The sequence below is a fragment of the Dermacentor silvarum genome, chromosome 4 (assembly GCF_013339745.2).
Source record: "Dermacentor silvarum isolate Dsil-2018 chromosome 4, BIME_Dsil_1.4, whole genome shotgun sequence".
NCBI classification, from domain to species: Eukaryota; Metazoa; Arthropoda; class Arachnida; order Ixodida; family Ixodidae; genus Dermacentor; species Dermacentor silvarum.
The window spans coordinates 139,581,658-139,596,452 of NC_051157.2; the positions used below are offsets into that span (position 1 = coordinate 139,581,658).

Sequence of the window (14,795 nt, forward strand, 5' to 3'; positions counted from 1 at the left end):
AGAGTTTAAGTGTCCTAGCCGCGAGATGTCGCCACCATCGAAACGACTGCAGCGCGCCTTTTTTATTTTTCTGAAATGCTCAAAACGAAGTGCGCAAGTGTCTTAAGGTAGTTTGTCAACAGATGCAAGTTAATCGACGCCACAGGCTGTATGGCGCACTTCTTCTTCTCTCCCCCCCCCCCCCCCCCCCCGAGGAGGGCTGCTTGATGGCATAGAAAGAAAAAAAAAAAAGAACTAGAAAAAAGCCTATCAATATGAATGCAATCCGGCATCACGCAAGAAGGCCAGCAAATGCGTCTTGGCCACTTGCTGAACTCAGCATCTCTCCTGAAGTTAGAACAGGGCATACGGAAAAGGGGGGGGGGGGGGGGGGTAACAGCACGTGTGTCGCGTTTGGGGGAATTTTTCTAGAGCTAAGGTAAGTCGTAACTAAGTCTGGCACAAGAGGTATGGTAGGCAGGTGTTCGTGTCGTGCTGCTTCATTCCCGCGTGAATCAATGGTAAGCAAGTGCAACACAAACTAGGCCTAGACAACGTACAGACATTCGTTTTTTTTTTTTTTTTGCGATGTCCAAAACGAAATGCGCGTAAAATTTTACCTTCAAGGTAATTTGCCCTTCAAACAAAACCCGTGAAACCACCTCAGAAGATGTGTGGCGCATTTCGTTCCTGCGTGACTGAAGTCAAGAGAATGAGGTCAAGCAAGCAGACGACGTTCGAGAAACAAATCGACTGGGTTTATTCCTGTCGACGCAACAACTTTGTACACGAGAGAGACCGCAGTGCGCTGCTTTAAATTAATTCGTCCACCTGGTGTTCTGTTATAATGCGTACATGAATTACGAAGTGCACAAACGATCTTGCTTTCCGACCCGCAACGCAGATAGGCGCCGCCGAAGCCTGGAAACGCAGCTTTCGACGGAATTGGTGGAGGAGTTGGGCGTCACCCAACTGTTCCAAGCTACCTACAAGAGTCCGAACTGTTCCGTTCCAAGGTTCTTGCACGTACAACGGGATATTCGTATACGCACATCGGTGGTTATAGCTGACTGCTTCGACAACGTCTTTTGCGCGTAGGAAGTGCAAACCATATCAGCATTACGTAAGCTGGCTGAATGGCCTACACGATCGGACTTTCCGTTACTCAGCAGCGTATATAGTACAAATCGCGCTGTGTAGACGAGTGAGGCCGGGGATCATATATCTGTACGTAACTGCTACAACACATACGTATTCAAGCACACACGAGTCATGCGCTAGTTCAAGATAAATGCGGTGTAGAGCCCAGGGCTCCGCTTCTGCGAGTTGGCCATCGAGATGACACGGAAGCAGAAGAGACAAAAATATTTTTTTCTTTTTCCTTTCTTACTTCGTTATGAAGCGAAAACAAAGAAGAGAAAACATTGGAAAGTTCCGGTTCCCGCAGAAGAGACAAAAATATTTTTTTTCTTTTTCCTTTCTTACTTCGTTATGAAGCGAAAACAAAGAAGAGAAAACATTGGAAAGTTCCGGTTCACTCTCACTTCGTAAAAAAAAAAAGAAAAAAAAACTTTCCCGGTTTTTGGACGCCATTTTCAGTCGCGCAAGCGCTTTAATAGCTGCCACGGACACATTAGCGCGCGAACACACGCCAATGCACAGCTGCGGTCGCCCTTAAATCGACTATCACTCAGAAAACAAAGAAATACACACAAAATCGCCATCCACACGAAGGTCCAAGAATGCGACAACAGGGAGAGGAGGGTACCACTCGACGATCACGACAACAGCGTGGCGAAACGAGCGACATAATGAACGAGAATGTTCCCTCCTCCACCCTCTGGTATGCACATGTGCATCGCCACATTGCCTCCGGCGCTCAACCTTGTGATGCCACATGGATGGCACGCGGAAAAGTGCGCCTGCGCAAACTCTCTCTCTCTCTCTCCAAAGTACGGGCTTATGGTGGCCGCATGGCTTGTCGCACACACTGTAATTCGCAATATTGTTGAAATCGGCAAAGCGCCAGGCTTTCTCTACAACAAAGCCGAAGCTGTAGTTGTGTTACACGCTCGCAAGCGCCTGGACATTGCAGAGGAAAGTGAGGCGCATGCGTACACCATTAACGATTACTTATACATTTTCATATGCATTTACACACAAAGCAGAGTGTCTATACTACACTGACTCTTACTTGGAAGCCTAGCTTTGGCAGCCTAGCTATGACATTGGAGGTTCGGGTGCAATGAAATACATGGTGGTTTAATAGCTTGTCAAGTTATACTATATGCCAGCCCAGAATTTTCAGACCAGCGCTATTATATTATAAACAGTAAATCAGGTTGGAACATATGACCGAATCATATATGTTCCACGCCGTTTCAACCAGCCGCCGGCCTGATATCACACTCACAAAACCAGCCAAAGACACTATTATTCGCGGATTGCGCAAAGGTTCAGTTGAACACTTTGATTCTTTCTGGCCTAACACTAGCTTCGTATCGCCATAGCCGCTGAATTTCTCCGATTCAAAGCTATGCCATGGTGAAAATGTCGCATTGCTTCTAATTAGGGCACATACATGGCTTGCCCTAAAAACATATGGCGGCGGCGCCGCCACGTCTAGTAAGCGCCATGCGTGGCACATCCTGTGACACCTAGCGCACCTTTGAAGAAGTCGAGCACGACATTCAATTGTATCTCAACAGAAAGAAAATCAGAATGTATCTCAACAGAAGAAAGTCCATTGAAAGAAAACAAGATGTTTATATAGAAACACAACAAATGTTTACAATAAATTCATTTTGTAAGGGCAATCATACTTCTGGAGCTGGATTACTCGAAGAAGCGCCGACGTTGCTTGCACAAGAAATCGAAACGAACAATTGACTAATCAACTAATTTTTACTAATTAACTTTAAGCTAATCACTTAAGGGTACACACGTTGAGATAGAGGAATAAGGGGAACACGAAGCTCAACATTTTTTTTAATAACCACAAGGGTCAAACGCACACTGAAGCCAAGGAAGGCGGTTTACAATTTTTCTTTGCTTAATAAAATAATAATAATGTGGCGAAGAAAAGAGACGCTAGTGGGTTCAGCGCTACTGGCTCTAAACGCTAGTGGGTCGAGCGCTCTCGCTCGGCAACGGCTCTCGTGCTTGGAAGCTGTGACTGCCCTGCCCCGTCGACGTTGTGCTGCTCAGAGCTCTGCCATATAAAAACTTTAAAAATAATAACAAGCATAGGAAAATTGGCTGTTTCTTAACTGAAACCTAGAAACAGCAAGCAAAAGGGAAATAGAAGTGGAAGCAAAGACAACTTCTCGCCAGTGAGAGCCAAACCCAAGGCTGCAATGACGCGCGCTAACGATGCTTCTTGCTAATTGAACCGATGCTAATTGAACTATACTCGTACATACGGCGACGGCTGTCCATCAGTGCATGTAATTCTGGTTATTTGTAGTACACGTCTATTAGACCTAGCCCTGGGACTGCCTGTAGGCTTCATGGGGTACACATTGCAATTTATCGACTTGAGCAGTTCTATTCTAAGTTGTTTATAACGAGGAATTCTGAGGCATGTCGATATTTTCGAGATATACGAGTTTCAACTTATGCGACGAAATGAAGTGGTGTTCCGATTAAATTTGTCCCGCATGCTTAAAGGGTGCGTAACTAATTCGGAGCTGCAGATGAAGGCAACTGTCTATGAAACCGGGGCTACGTTCAAAATTCGTTACGAATGGGAATGTGAGGGGACTCGTAGGCTACAATTCACATCTGCATGCCCTAATGTGATAAGTAAAATAAAAAAAAAGGTAATAAAACTGCTAAATATCTGCTGTGATTCCGCGTGCAAATATTGCCAATTTCCTCCAGTAATCTATACAGCAGGCAGTGGCATGGTGCTACATGTTTTGGCGATATATATATATATATATATATATATATATATATATATATATATATATATATATGTTAAAGAAAAGATCGAAAAAATACAATTTACTTATTTCGTAGTTTCTTAGGATTTTTGGAAGAAGCACAGATATTGAATATCGCGGCGGAAGTGGAAACGGTGGGTCAAGTTCACCTAATGTCGTCAATACGCTACATAACAAGGTGTAGTGAACGATCACTAGCTTCTTTATTCACTGTTTGCAAAAGTTGAACATGTCACGCAACTGTGCTCCCCAGTAACGCGCTAGTAAGGCGTTTGCAACTGCGCTTGGAAGACGTCGTTAATAATCGATGCTGCACATTACTCCACAGTGCCGCTTTATACAACGGTCACCCAGCAGTGTCCCCACAAGACTTCCCCACAGATACCTTGAGTAATAATCTTGACGAATATACACCTTTAAAAAAACATGCCGTATACGAGAGGCTCGAACCGTATTTTCGCAGCTTCCTCTGCACCGTGCGAACTATACCAACATGGCGGCGCCGCACTGGCGAGTGAAAATGTGTCCGTTGTTACTGATGAAAATCTTTTCAATGCAAACATATATCAAGATAACGGGTTACGTGTGCCTTGAATCACTGACCAAATGTCAGCGCGCGCAATGTATTCCGTTCGGATAAAGTACAATGCAGCAGATCCATATGCGCTGCTTACCGTTCAACTCAGTCGACGGACGTTGGCCAGATGCTGCGGATCATTTACACTCATCGTATAGCGTCATTCTACCGGGAACCGACAAAAAATAAATAAACAAACAAGTACGCTGTCGTTCGTCTAACTTAAACCTATAACCCACGCTATACGGCGCAACACCCGACCGCCATGTTAATACTGTCAGCCAGGCGCACCGTATATAATGAACACCAGATGTTCAAAGCCTGCATCGAATAGCTTTGAAAGTGGTACGATCGCGCGCCGCTATGGCTTCCACGTGCGCCGGCGGGTCACGTGACTTACGTCACTCGCCCGAGAGTGACGCGCGCACGCGAACCAGGAGAGGAGGCCCAATTCCACGACGCGCGCGCCCGAGGGCTTCTTTATGCAGGACGACCTGCCCCGCTAATTGGACAAAAGAAAGGTGTCAAGGGGAGCAAGATCATCCGGGACGTCCGTCCGGCTAACATAATGGCGCCGGGTCACGGCCAATCCAATCCATCTGCTTGGATACGACGCGTTCGTACACCGCAGAGTTGGTTGGTTGGTTAGTTGGTTGATGGAGTCACAGGTTGATGGAGTGATACAGGGTTAACCCTGCAATGACCGATGTATCATACCGTATACATGCTACACTGAGTCTGATGCGTAAAAATTATGTTTAAGCTCGGGAAATTTAACGCACCCGTGTAGTATAGAGTTTCTGATAAGTTTTCAGTTATTGGTTCAGCGAACCAATTGCTAATTATTAAGTGTCGACTCAAATAACATTTTACGGTTATTTCTCTATCTCAGTCTCTTTGTGCAAATGAAGCTTTAGAACAAGTTTTTTTTTTTCCTTCAAATTTTCCTTGATGCAGAATTGGGTGTTACGGTGTGTGGGCACAGCAGGGTTAACGTGCCAAAAGCAACACAGGAGATGAGAGAGGCGCCGCAGCGTAGGGTCGATGCTCACACGAGCGTTTTCTGCACTCCACCCTTATCGGAATGCTGCCGCCGGGATTCGAACGTTACCTCGAGCGCAGCAACAGAAACCGAGCCACCACGGCGGTTAGCCGCAGATCACCTCCCGAGGATTTATGTACAGAGAAAGACCGAGCGGGAAAGGCAGAGAGCTTTAACCCTACGCTCGAGGAATGGGCGAAATACGATACCAAAAAGAAAAAGAAAATTGAGTCATTTAAATATCCTTACGTGATTTGAATGTGAAAGCATTACGACTTCTCAATTTAACTGATCACGTCCATGATACCCGACGTCATACATTGTCAAGTGTCCTTCACAACTCTACCTTAATCCAGCTTGCTCTAATTTGTACCAACCTTAATCCACCTTAATTCACCTTCATTCATTTACTTCGCCCTAATTCACTTTACTCCACCTTAAGACCCCTTACTCTAACTTGGTCTAACTTTATTTCACTTTACTTCACTCTAATTCACTTTGGTGCACATTAATTACCCATAATTACTACCAATTAACGTTGTTATACCATTTACTATCCTTCTGTAGTATTATTGACGTCATACATAACGCTGACGATGTCACGTCGATTTTTGGTACCACTCGTTGCGGACAGCAACGCCGGCCTTCTCACGGGACATATATTGTACAATGCTTTCGCATTAATAATAGAGGCAGTCAAATGCACGTGAACACAATACACTCGCAGCGGAATGTTCGCCAATAGTCACAGGCGTTCTTATTAACAGTCTAGTCGCCTTCTTCATGAAGCGATAACGGGCTTTTGTGGTCCCGTGCGCGCAAGACTGCTTAGGCCAAGGTCTCTCTTGCTAAGAGCAGTCTGTCATCCGAGCGGCATGATATACTATCTCATAGAGATCGTTTCTAACACAAACGCACATTTCTCTGGTATACGAGTGACCGCGGAAAGGCGCTTGGAACGCGCTTGAAACGGCACTGCGTCTTTTTTTTTTTTTTTTTCTCGACAATCCCCATAGTCAGAGTGACTCCCATGCGCTTATATTACGAGCCTGGAAGGTCAGAACAGCATTCAGAAAGGACCATGAAGCCAAAAAAAAAAAAAAAAAAAGTCCAGCCAGCCCCACTGCATTGAAAAGTACAGTAATACGCCCGAGCATCAAAGCGCATCCAGCGAGGAAGGTCTCACGTCGGCGCCTTGTTTATACGTCAACTTCGTGAGCGAGGCCGGTATACCCCGTCTTTTTTTTTTTTTTTTTCCCATTTTTCCCCCTGCCACCGGAGCCGAGTTCATGAATCCAAGATCAGGAAATGGGAAGCCACACGCAAATGAGAGAGAGAAAGAGAGAGAGAGGAGCACCCAAACAACCAAAACACAGCGTGCTCGCACTCTTTTTATTATTCCCCTCTGCGGGAAACGAAATACCGGCCACACCCACGCAGAGCAGTTTTTTCTTCAACGCCCGCACCCCCCCCCCCCCCCCCTTTATTTTTTGCGCACTATTATAGCCACAGCCGGCAGGCACGAGGCGAAGCCTTCCGCCCGCTATACTATATCGAGCCCCGCGCAGCCAGCCGCGGTCGTGTACAACCTTGCACTAGTGTAGTAGTAAAGGTCCCTCCTCCCCCCCCCCCCCCCCCCCCCCCCCCGGCGCCGCGTCAGTGCAAGGCACCGAACCGTGAAACGCATCCGCCACGGAACCGAAAGAGAAGCGGCCCCCAGACGAAACGCAAAGTATAACATGAACACGCGCACTCACACGCGTATGCATACGAGTATACATGCAAAAAAAAAAAAAAAAGAAAAAGCGACACAGACGAGCAAACAAACGGCACATACGTATAGAGGCGACCTTGCGGCGCCCCTCGTCAGATGCGCGCGCCACGCCTCGCGGGCACCGGATGCACGCGACGTGCGCGGCGAGGATCCGCGTTTGCATCACACGCTGCAGCGCCTTTCCGCCACGAGACGTCAAGACCGAAGAGGGCGGGCGGGCGCGACGTAGTCGGCATCGCGCAATATGCGTGTACAGACACACAACAACAACCACCTACACGCACGCACGGCCGGGAGAAGACGGAAAGTGATGACGACCAGGGACGACCGCACGAGACCGCGCCCCGCCCGGAAGCCAGCAGGAGCGATGGAAAGAAGACCGGGGGGAGCATATGGAACAGTGTGCTTACGCAACAGCGTGCAAACATCCTGAAGGATCACCTATACATATCATCGGGATGCGAAGGACACCTGCGTGGAAGGTGTATACTTACTTAGTTTTGACCGACCGACCGACTGACGGAACTGAACTGACTGACTGAGTTTAGCGCTCCAAACACTCGGCCTATGACAGACGCCGTAGCCGAGGGCTCTACACTGATTTCGGCCATCTTAGGCGCACTCAAAACAAGGTAGTATAGACGAGCGCTCTTGCATTTCGTGCACATCGAAATGCAGCCCGTCGCGGCATATAGGATGTAGCCCGCGACCTCTTGCTCGGCGTCAGGTTGCCACATATAGCCATCACAGTGGTTCAATACAAGATCGCAGAAAAGGCGGAGGAGAGAGCTCAGAGCAAGCAAGCTGATTGCATTCCCACAGTCACCCGTTTAGGGGAACAAAAAACCTCAACACTGCACCACTCCTGCACAGCTAAGCACGGAAGAAGATTTACACCGGTAATCAACCAGATTTTCTTTTTTTTTCTTTTTCGCATAATGAATAAAACAAACGACAAATGACGCACACTCACCCGCTACACGAGTGCAGTACAAGTCATGTAACACACGGTCGCAAGCGCGCCGTGCGGCCGCATATTGTGTACTCCGGGCGCGTAATCGGCGCGATGGTGCAATCAGCCGGAGCCGAAACCCTCGAGCCGGTGTCGTATTAACCTAAGCTTGACGGCCGATAGCGACACAACACGCACATGTATCCAAGCACGAAGGGGGAACACGGTAGATCAACACTTGACGTTTCAGCATGCGAATCCCGCCCCGTTGCATGCGCTAAAAAACCCAGCCGGCTGCGTGGGCTCGCCGCGCAGGCTCGCTATTTTTCGCCGCCTCGCCAAGCACGCAGCAGAGGAATGTAACGACCGGCGCCGGTTGTGTGAACTCTCATCACGCCACATAAGCTGCACGCATATAGAACATACCGCGCGGCTCCAACTTTGGCGTATACCCCCCTCCTGTCGTCGAGATGGGATTTGCTTCCATTTTCGGCACCGAAGAACGGGACCACAGCGGCAAAAAGGTCGCCATCTCGCGGCGGAGTCTCACAACCCCGCGGGCGATCCGTTGTATTAAAGATATCACGGGGGAGTGCTATTTCGGACGCCGTCAAATTTCACCACGCTGCCGTTTTTGAGCCAACAATCAGATATGGGAAGACGGCGAATTCGACAGTGGGCCTCTTCGATTATCCGTTCCTGACAGTCCCGGACTGCCCGAGACAGTGCTTTCAGCCAATGAGCGTTGCGTATGCAATTTTTCGGACAGTCCGGGACTGTCAGAGACGGATAATCGAAGAGGCCCAGTGTGGTGGAATTCGACAATGCCCAGAAGCACTCCGGCCGTCCAAATCAAACACCGATCAGCAACAACGTCAACGTCTCGCCATGGGGAAAACGCATATATAATATCGCACGATAAACATTCCTATTAGCACACTCATTACCGTGATGGCGCATTGCACTAATTAAGCCTCAGTATACATGGAGGAAAGGATAGCAAGAGACCATTGCGCAATACGATTGAAGCCTAACGTATCAGCCGAACACGTGATCGGCACGTCATAGAGTGCGGTACGTTTTTGATGTGCTCCTACTCTGCAGGCAGAGCTACGGCAAGGCAGCCAAACAAGTGCTCATCGATTAAAAACTACCGGGAACCAATACATATCCAGCCAATACGCACAATCTCAGAGGTCACGTGTTGGGCCGACACTGCGAGGGAAAAAGCGAAGGGAATATGGCTTCACGGAGAGTTGGCTTGCCAAGGCTGGCTGCGTGACGTAATGCTCTCTGTCCTTCATCCCATGCCCGAGCTAGTGCCACTTCTTTATACACAACAGCGCTGCAGTCGGCAAAATGCAACAATCGCTGCACGCCATAGAGTTGTTACTCAGGCAACAGTATCGTGTGAAGAAGGCAGACATCGCGAAAAGGGGGGCTCTGTTTAGCCACACAAGCCCGGAGCAGCGTATTTCGCAACCCCACAAGCGTCCCCAAGACTAATATCGTAACGCTCCGGCTATTCACTGGCCGTTATATATAGTCTTGTTACAGCAAAGTTTCGGACCAGCTGTTGGTTCCTGGTTTCTTCAAGCCGTCAGCCATCCACTTCCTCGAGTACGTGTAGCAAGCTCTCGGCTTCACCGCCGTAGAGCGGACATGATGGCAAATGGACCAGAGATAATGGGAAATATAAGTTCACAGCGGTATACGTATAACTGAGAGCGCTTTGCGACTGCCGCACAACTGGCGTTTATAGGTGAAGATATAAACCAACAAAAAACACTAAAGATGCGACACTATATATGTACACTGTCTCCGGATAAAAAAAAAAAAAAACCATGGCGAGAGAATTCGCGGCAACTGATTTTATTTTCCTTTCCTGAATGCACGAAGCTTCATGAATAAACATTGTTTCTTACACGCTGCACGTAGTTGTACCGAGAAACGAAACTTCCCGAGCTTACAATGCACGAATAATCGCGGGGAACGCGAACACGTATACGGGAGGGCCCACTGCCAAGTGCGCAATAGCTTCTCCGCGAAGTCACGTGTCCACGCGCTCAGTTTACACAAGACAACTCTACGTGTCTAGCTGCTAACGCAACGTGCCCGAGCTCAGCAGCAGCGTGACTACACTGCTGATCGAGATTCGTGGTTTCATTGTTAACGGAACTCTCTTATCCGCACTGTGACCGCTGCACTGTACAGGCGGGTGTACCCAACCGCAGTCCAGCGACGGCACCCTGTGAGTAACCGAAACCAATCTCGAAGGCCATGCTTTTTTTTACGGGCTGAGCGCGCCGGTAGTGATTGCAGAACCGCAAACACGTCATGACCGCCACGTTTTAGACGCCGCCTATTTGTGCGCGCGACGACTAAACTCCAGATCGCGCGTTTAGGGGGCACCAAAGTGTGCCAAAGAAAAATAAAATACTTCGTCCAGTAGTGAATTACAGGTTCGTGCTACTGTGCTCAATTTATAAATAAATAAATAAAAGGAAGATGCCACACGCATTGCATTCATGTATGTATAGCTTTCATGTGCATTTGTGGGTAACATTAATTTAACAAAGAGCGTTTCAACTGGCAGCGAATTGTTGCCAGCTATAGAGGGCCCTACATATTAACAGGTCATTGCAATTCACGTTCTCCTAGATACCTGCTAAATTTACCAGGCTTTTGTAGATGGTTTGAGGAGTTGCGTGTGCAAACATTAGCAGCTTTATTGTGGCAAGTAAGGGAAAGATACGTGGGCGCAGCCTGTGCACATTTGTTACAGCGCCAAGTATAGTCCGGCAGAGCGTGACAGCATCTTTCGGTTTTCGAGAAACTGCTACCGGATCAGCGTGGCATCCACGCGCAACTCTATAGTACGGCGAAGTTAGCGTGCACATTTGTTATTGCAGAGACAGCTTCTCCGCCATGCCACGCACTAACGCGGCTCGCCATTTGTCCTTCTCGACCGCTTCACATATTTATTTCTCTGGCGAAAACCGGAAGCGCACCTGCCGGGGTCACCTGCCTGTAAATAGCAAAGTGCTCTTGAGACTTTCCGAGCTCTACATGTTACATTATTGTCCGTGACATACTTGGCAAGATGTATGCACAACCCTTATAAACGCAAAAAAAAAAAACATTTTAAAAAATTGACTCGTTATTTCGAAGTTACAAGTTTCTCGCAGGTCACGTACTTCTATACAGACAACGAATCCACAATGTCTAACATCACCAAATAGGCCTCTTTTAAATGTCTCCGAAAGGTTTTTTTTTTGCAATTGTTATGCGCATATCATTACAGCACTCCTCGATCCACTATATATATATATATATATATATATATATATATATATATATATAGACCCTTCGCAAACGCCCACCCATCAATCATCCGCGGCACATGCGCTCTCAACGACCCCGTGAATCAACGAACGTTGAAATCCGCAAACTACATGCACCGCTGGCCCACATCGAGACGGGCCCTAAATATATATACATCCTCTCTCGACGCGTCAAACGTAGCTCCCGGATTGGAACATCCGTCGCGGATTCAATGGTCGTTGAGAGAGCCCTGTGACGCGACGTACTCACACTGCTGACCTCATTCTGACCTCACCATCCTCTTTGTGACACGACTGCCCGGCGAACGACGTCGGTCCTTCAAAACTCATCCGCGTAAACATCGCATCTCGCTCCAGGGGTGTACGGATATTCGAAACTTTTGGAATAACAAATCAGATATATCGTCCAATTCGACTCGGTTCTTCGAATCGAACACCTTCGCTATACAAACATTTCTCGAAAAGCTATATTATATATACACGTAGTGGAACACGCTCAGAAAGCCGGACGTTTCAAGCTAAACGGCTACACCATTCGCACTCGCCGACGAGTCCCGACCGAGCACGCGAACAAACTGCGTAATTGTTCCCGATGCACGTTTCCACTTTTAATATAAACAATATGTCTCATAACGTGAAATGTAACGACAGATATGCTAGCAAACGTTCTGAATATATACTATACAATTTGAGCGTCGTTTTATAATAACGGCGAAAGCGGCTACCCCCATCGCTCGAAAAAAAAATTCCAATTTTCGATTCGCATTCGATTGGCACTCAAAAATTACTATTCGCCCTCCCCGTGTATAGATAGGTTTCTCCGCGCCCGAGGCTAAACAAAAATGCGAGATAAATCGCACACGCGAGGAAGGCCAGCGCGAACTCCTCGAAGTACAGTGCGGCCTTGGGCCTCGCTCACCAGCGCACACTGGCGCGCACTGTAAACACAGACGACTCGGGCCGCAGCGCCTACATCACGCATTCCGATGCGCGCTCCCGCCCCACGGCAACATCGCGCCGGGTGCCTGTGTGTTCCTGCGAGGGGGTAGGCACGCCGAACAGCCTTCACCCTCTCGCACATAAAGTTTCCGGCAAAAATTGATATCCTCCGTTTCACACACATCACGCTGGCAACGCGTCAAAGGCTACAGAGCCGCTTTATCCCCTTCAGCCACCGTGTGCACATTTGTGTAGGCGACTTACTTTTGTCATTTCTGTGCAGTTTTGTGGCAAGGAATAGACCGCAAAAAACTAATGTCAGGGTAAACATAAACGTTCGGCTTACCTCAGGCACCTTCACTGTACTTCTGAGGAAAATCCATCGCTACCGAAGATCGCTTTGAAGAAGGCACTATACAGCGTTTGACGGGAGGTGTGACGTGGGACTTGCTACACGGAACATGTAGCAATTATGAACGATTCTTTTCTTCCTAGTAATGCTTGCAACCAGTAATTAACTTACGCAGGTAATTCACACTAGTGATTCAGTTCTTTTTTTCTATGACGAAACGTATCATTACAGAGTGCACAATAATTAGATGCTTAATCACTCTGTAATTAAGGTGGCTGATCATGAAATGCAGAAACAGTCGTTCTACCACCTTGACTTGCTCTTAATGAAGTCTGCGGCACCTTGGCACAAAATTATGTAAAACTTTCACACATTTATCGACAGTCGATCATAATTCGTGACTGAAGGGGGACATACTCGCCTTCATACATACATACATTATATTTTGCGTCACGTATATCGACGTAAGTCTCGTACTTCTAGTGGCAAAACATGACGCAATTACTACGTGGAAGGTGTCTCGCGGATCTGTGCCTACTTATTACCATAGAACGAAGGGAGTTGACCAGTTTCTTCGAGCAGTGGCCATAATTAACGCCCCGCTTGCACTCGCTACTGAAGCATATGGCTCATAGAAGCACAAAGCTGCACAAATAACACGCGATGTGACGTAACCTTGCATCCGCAAGGTTCCCGCTAGACACTGCATATACCTTATCAAGCCCAATGCGGTTTATTTGGCAGGCCCGATTCTTGTATCTTTTATGTGGACGCATGCAATAGATCATTATTATTGCTACTGTAATGAAGCAGACGCGCCTCGTGTTTCCTGCTGTGATTCGCAAATGAGCTCGAGCTGTTCGCTGCTGCTAGGCTGCTGTTTATATGCTGCTTCTCAGTTTTAATTAAGCATAATTACATTTGGTGGAGGTGCTGGGGTGCGTCTGCTTCATTACACTATTATTATTTGCAACTATTTGCGACAATATCGCGAGTGCGCAGCAACTTACTGCTTCCATCCGCTTAGAAAAAATTTGGTTGCCCGGAAATTCGCGAACATGAACAGCATAACAAGGCCACAAGCAGGAACATTTACTGAATCCGTCACTACCAGCCGATCCCTCATTCAGATGACAGTCGAACAACGTTCGCCGGCGGCCTTAGTTCCTTTCAGAAAAATGTTTTGTACTAAAGCTCCACAAGCAGCGCGATTTCCCCCCGAGATGTCGCGCAGCGGCCTTGGCCATCGCTCACCGGGGTGCGGGCGCACATTTGTAAACACAAACAGCGGGTTTGCGGCGAAGCGCGCATTCCACAGGGCGCGCGGCATGACCAAAACACAGCGCAGCACTTCTATAAAGCCGGGTATCGCCTCCTCGCAGACACCCCTCCCCCTTACCCCCCCCCTCCCCACTCTGCAACCGACTGGAATCCGCAGGGGGCTCCTTTCGCTGCTGGCAGAGGCTTCGCGACGACGTCGTCACCTTGATCTCACTTCCCTGCAGGCCCGCTTCTAGCTGCGTGCACGCGCTTATATTTAGAGAAGGTTCCCGCTTCCAGGAGCCGGCCGCGCACAGCGATGACCATGGGAGCCCCGAGCGCGGCTGGGAACCCAGGGTGTAGAAAGACCCGGGGGTCTCGAAACACACCGGCCACTGGGCGCAGCGGCATGCTGTTGCTCACTCGTATATACGAAGCATGTGGTGCTCTCTTGAGTGTTTACTTTATAAATGTTGCTTGGGGCCCAGACATACCTTCCGTCTCATCTCTCCATACCATCTACCTCCGCGCCCCTCTTCTTGAAACGGTGCGCTAACTCGAAGCGCGCGCGGGCCCGATGCTTAACGCGAGCTCGAGACCTTCGCTGTAAAACAGTGTGCACGGATAAC

At 48.2% G+C, this 14,795-nt stretch overlaps 1 protein-coding gene across 1 annotated transcript in view; it reads right to left on the bottom strand.

The window, feature by feature from the left end:
- Nucleotides 1–14,795, bottom strand: part of LOC119450673 (E3 ubiquitin-protein ligase RNF19A-like) — a 90,977-nt gene that overhangs the window by 28,255 nt on the left and 47,927 nt on the right.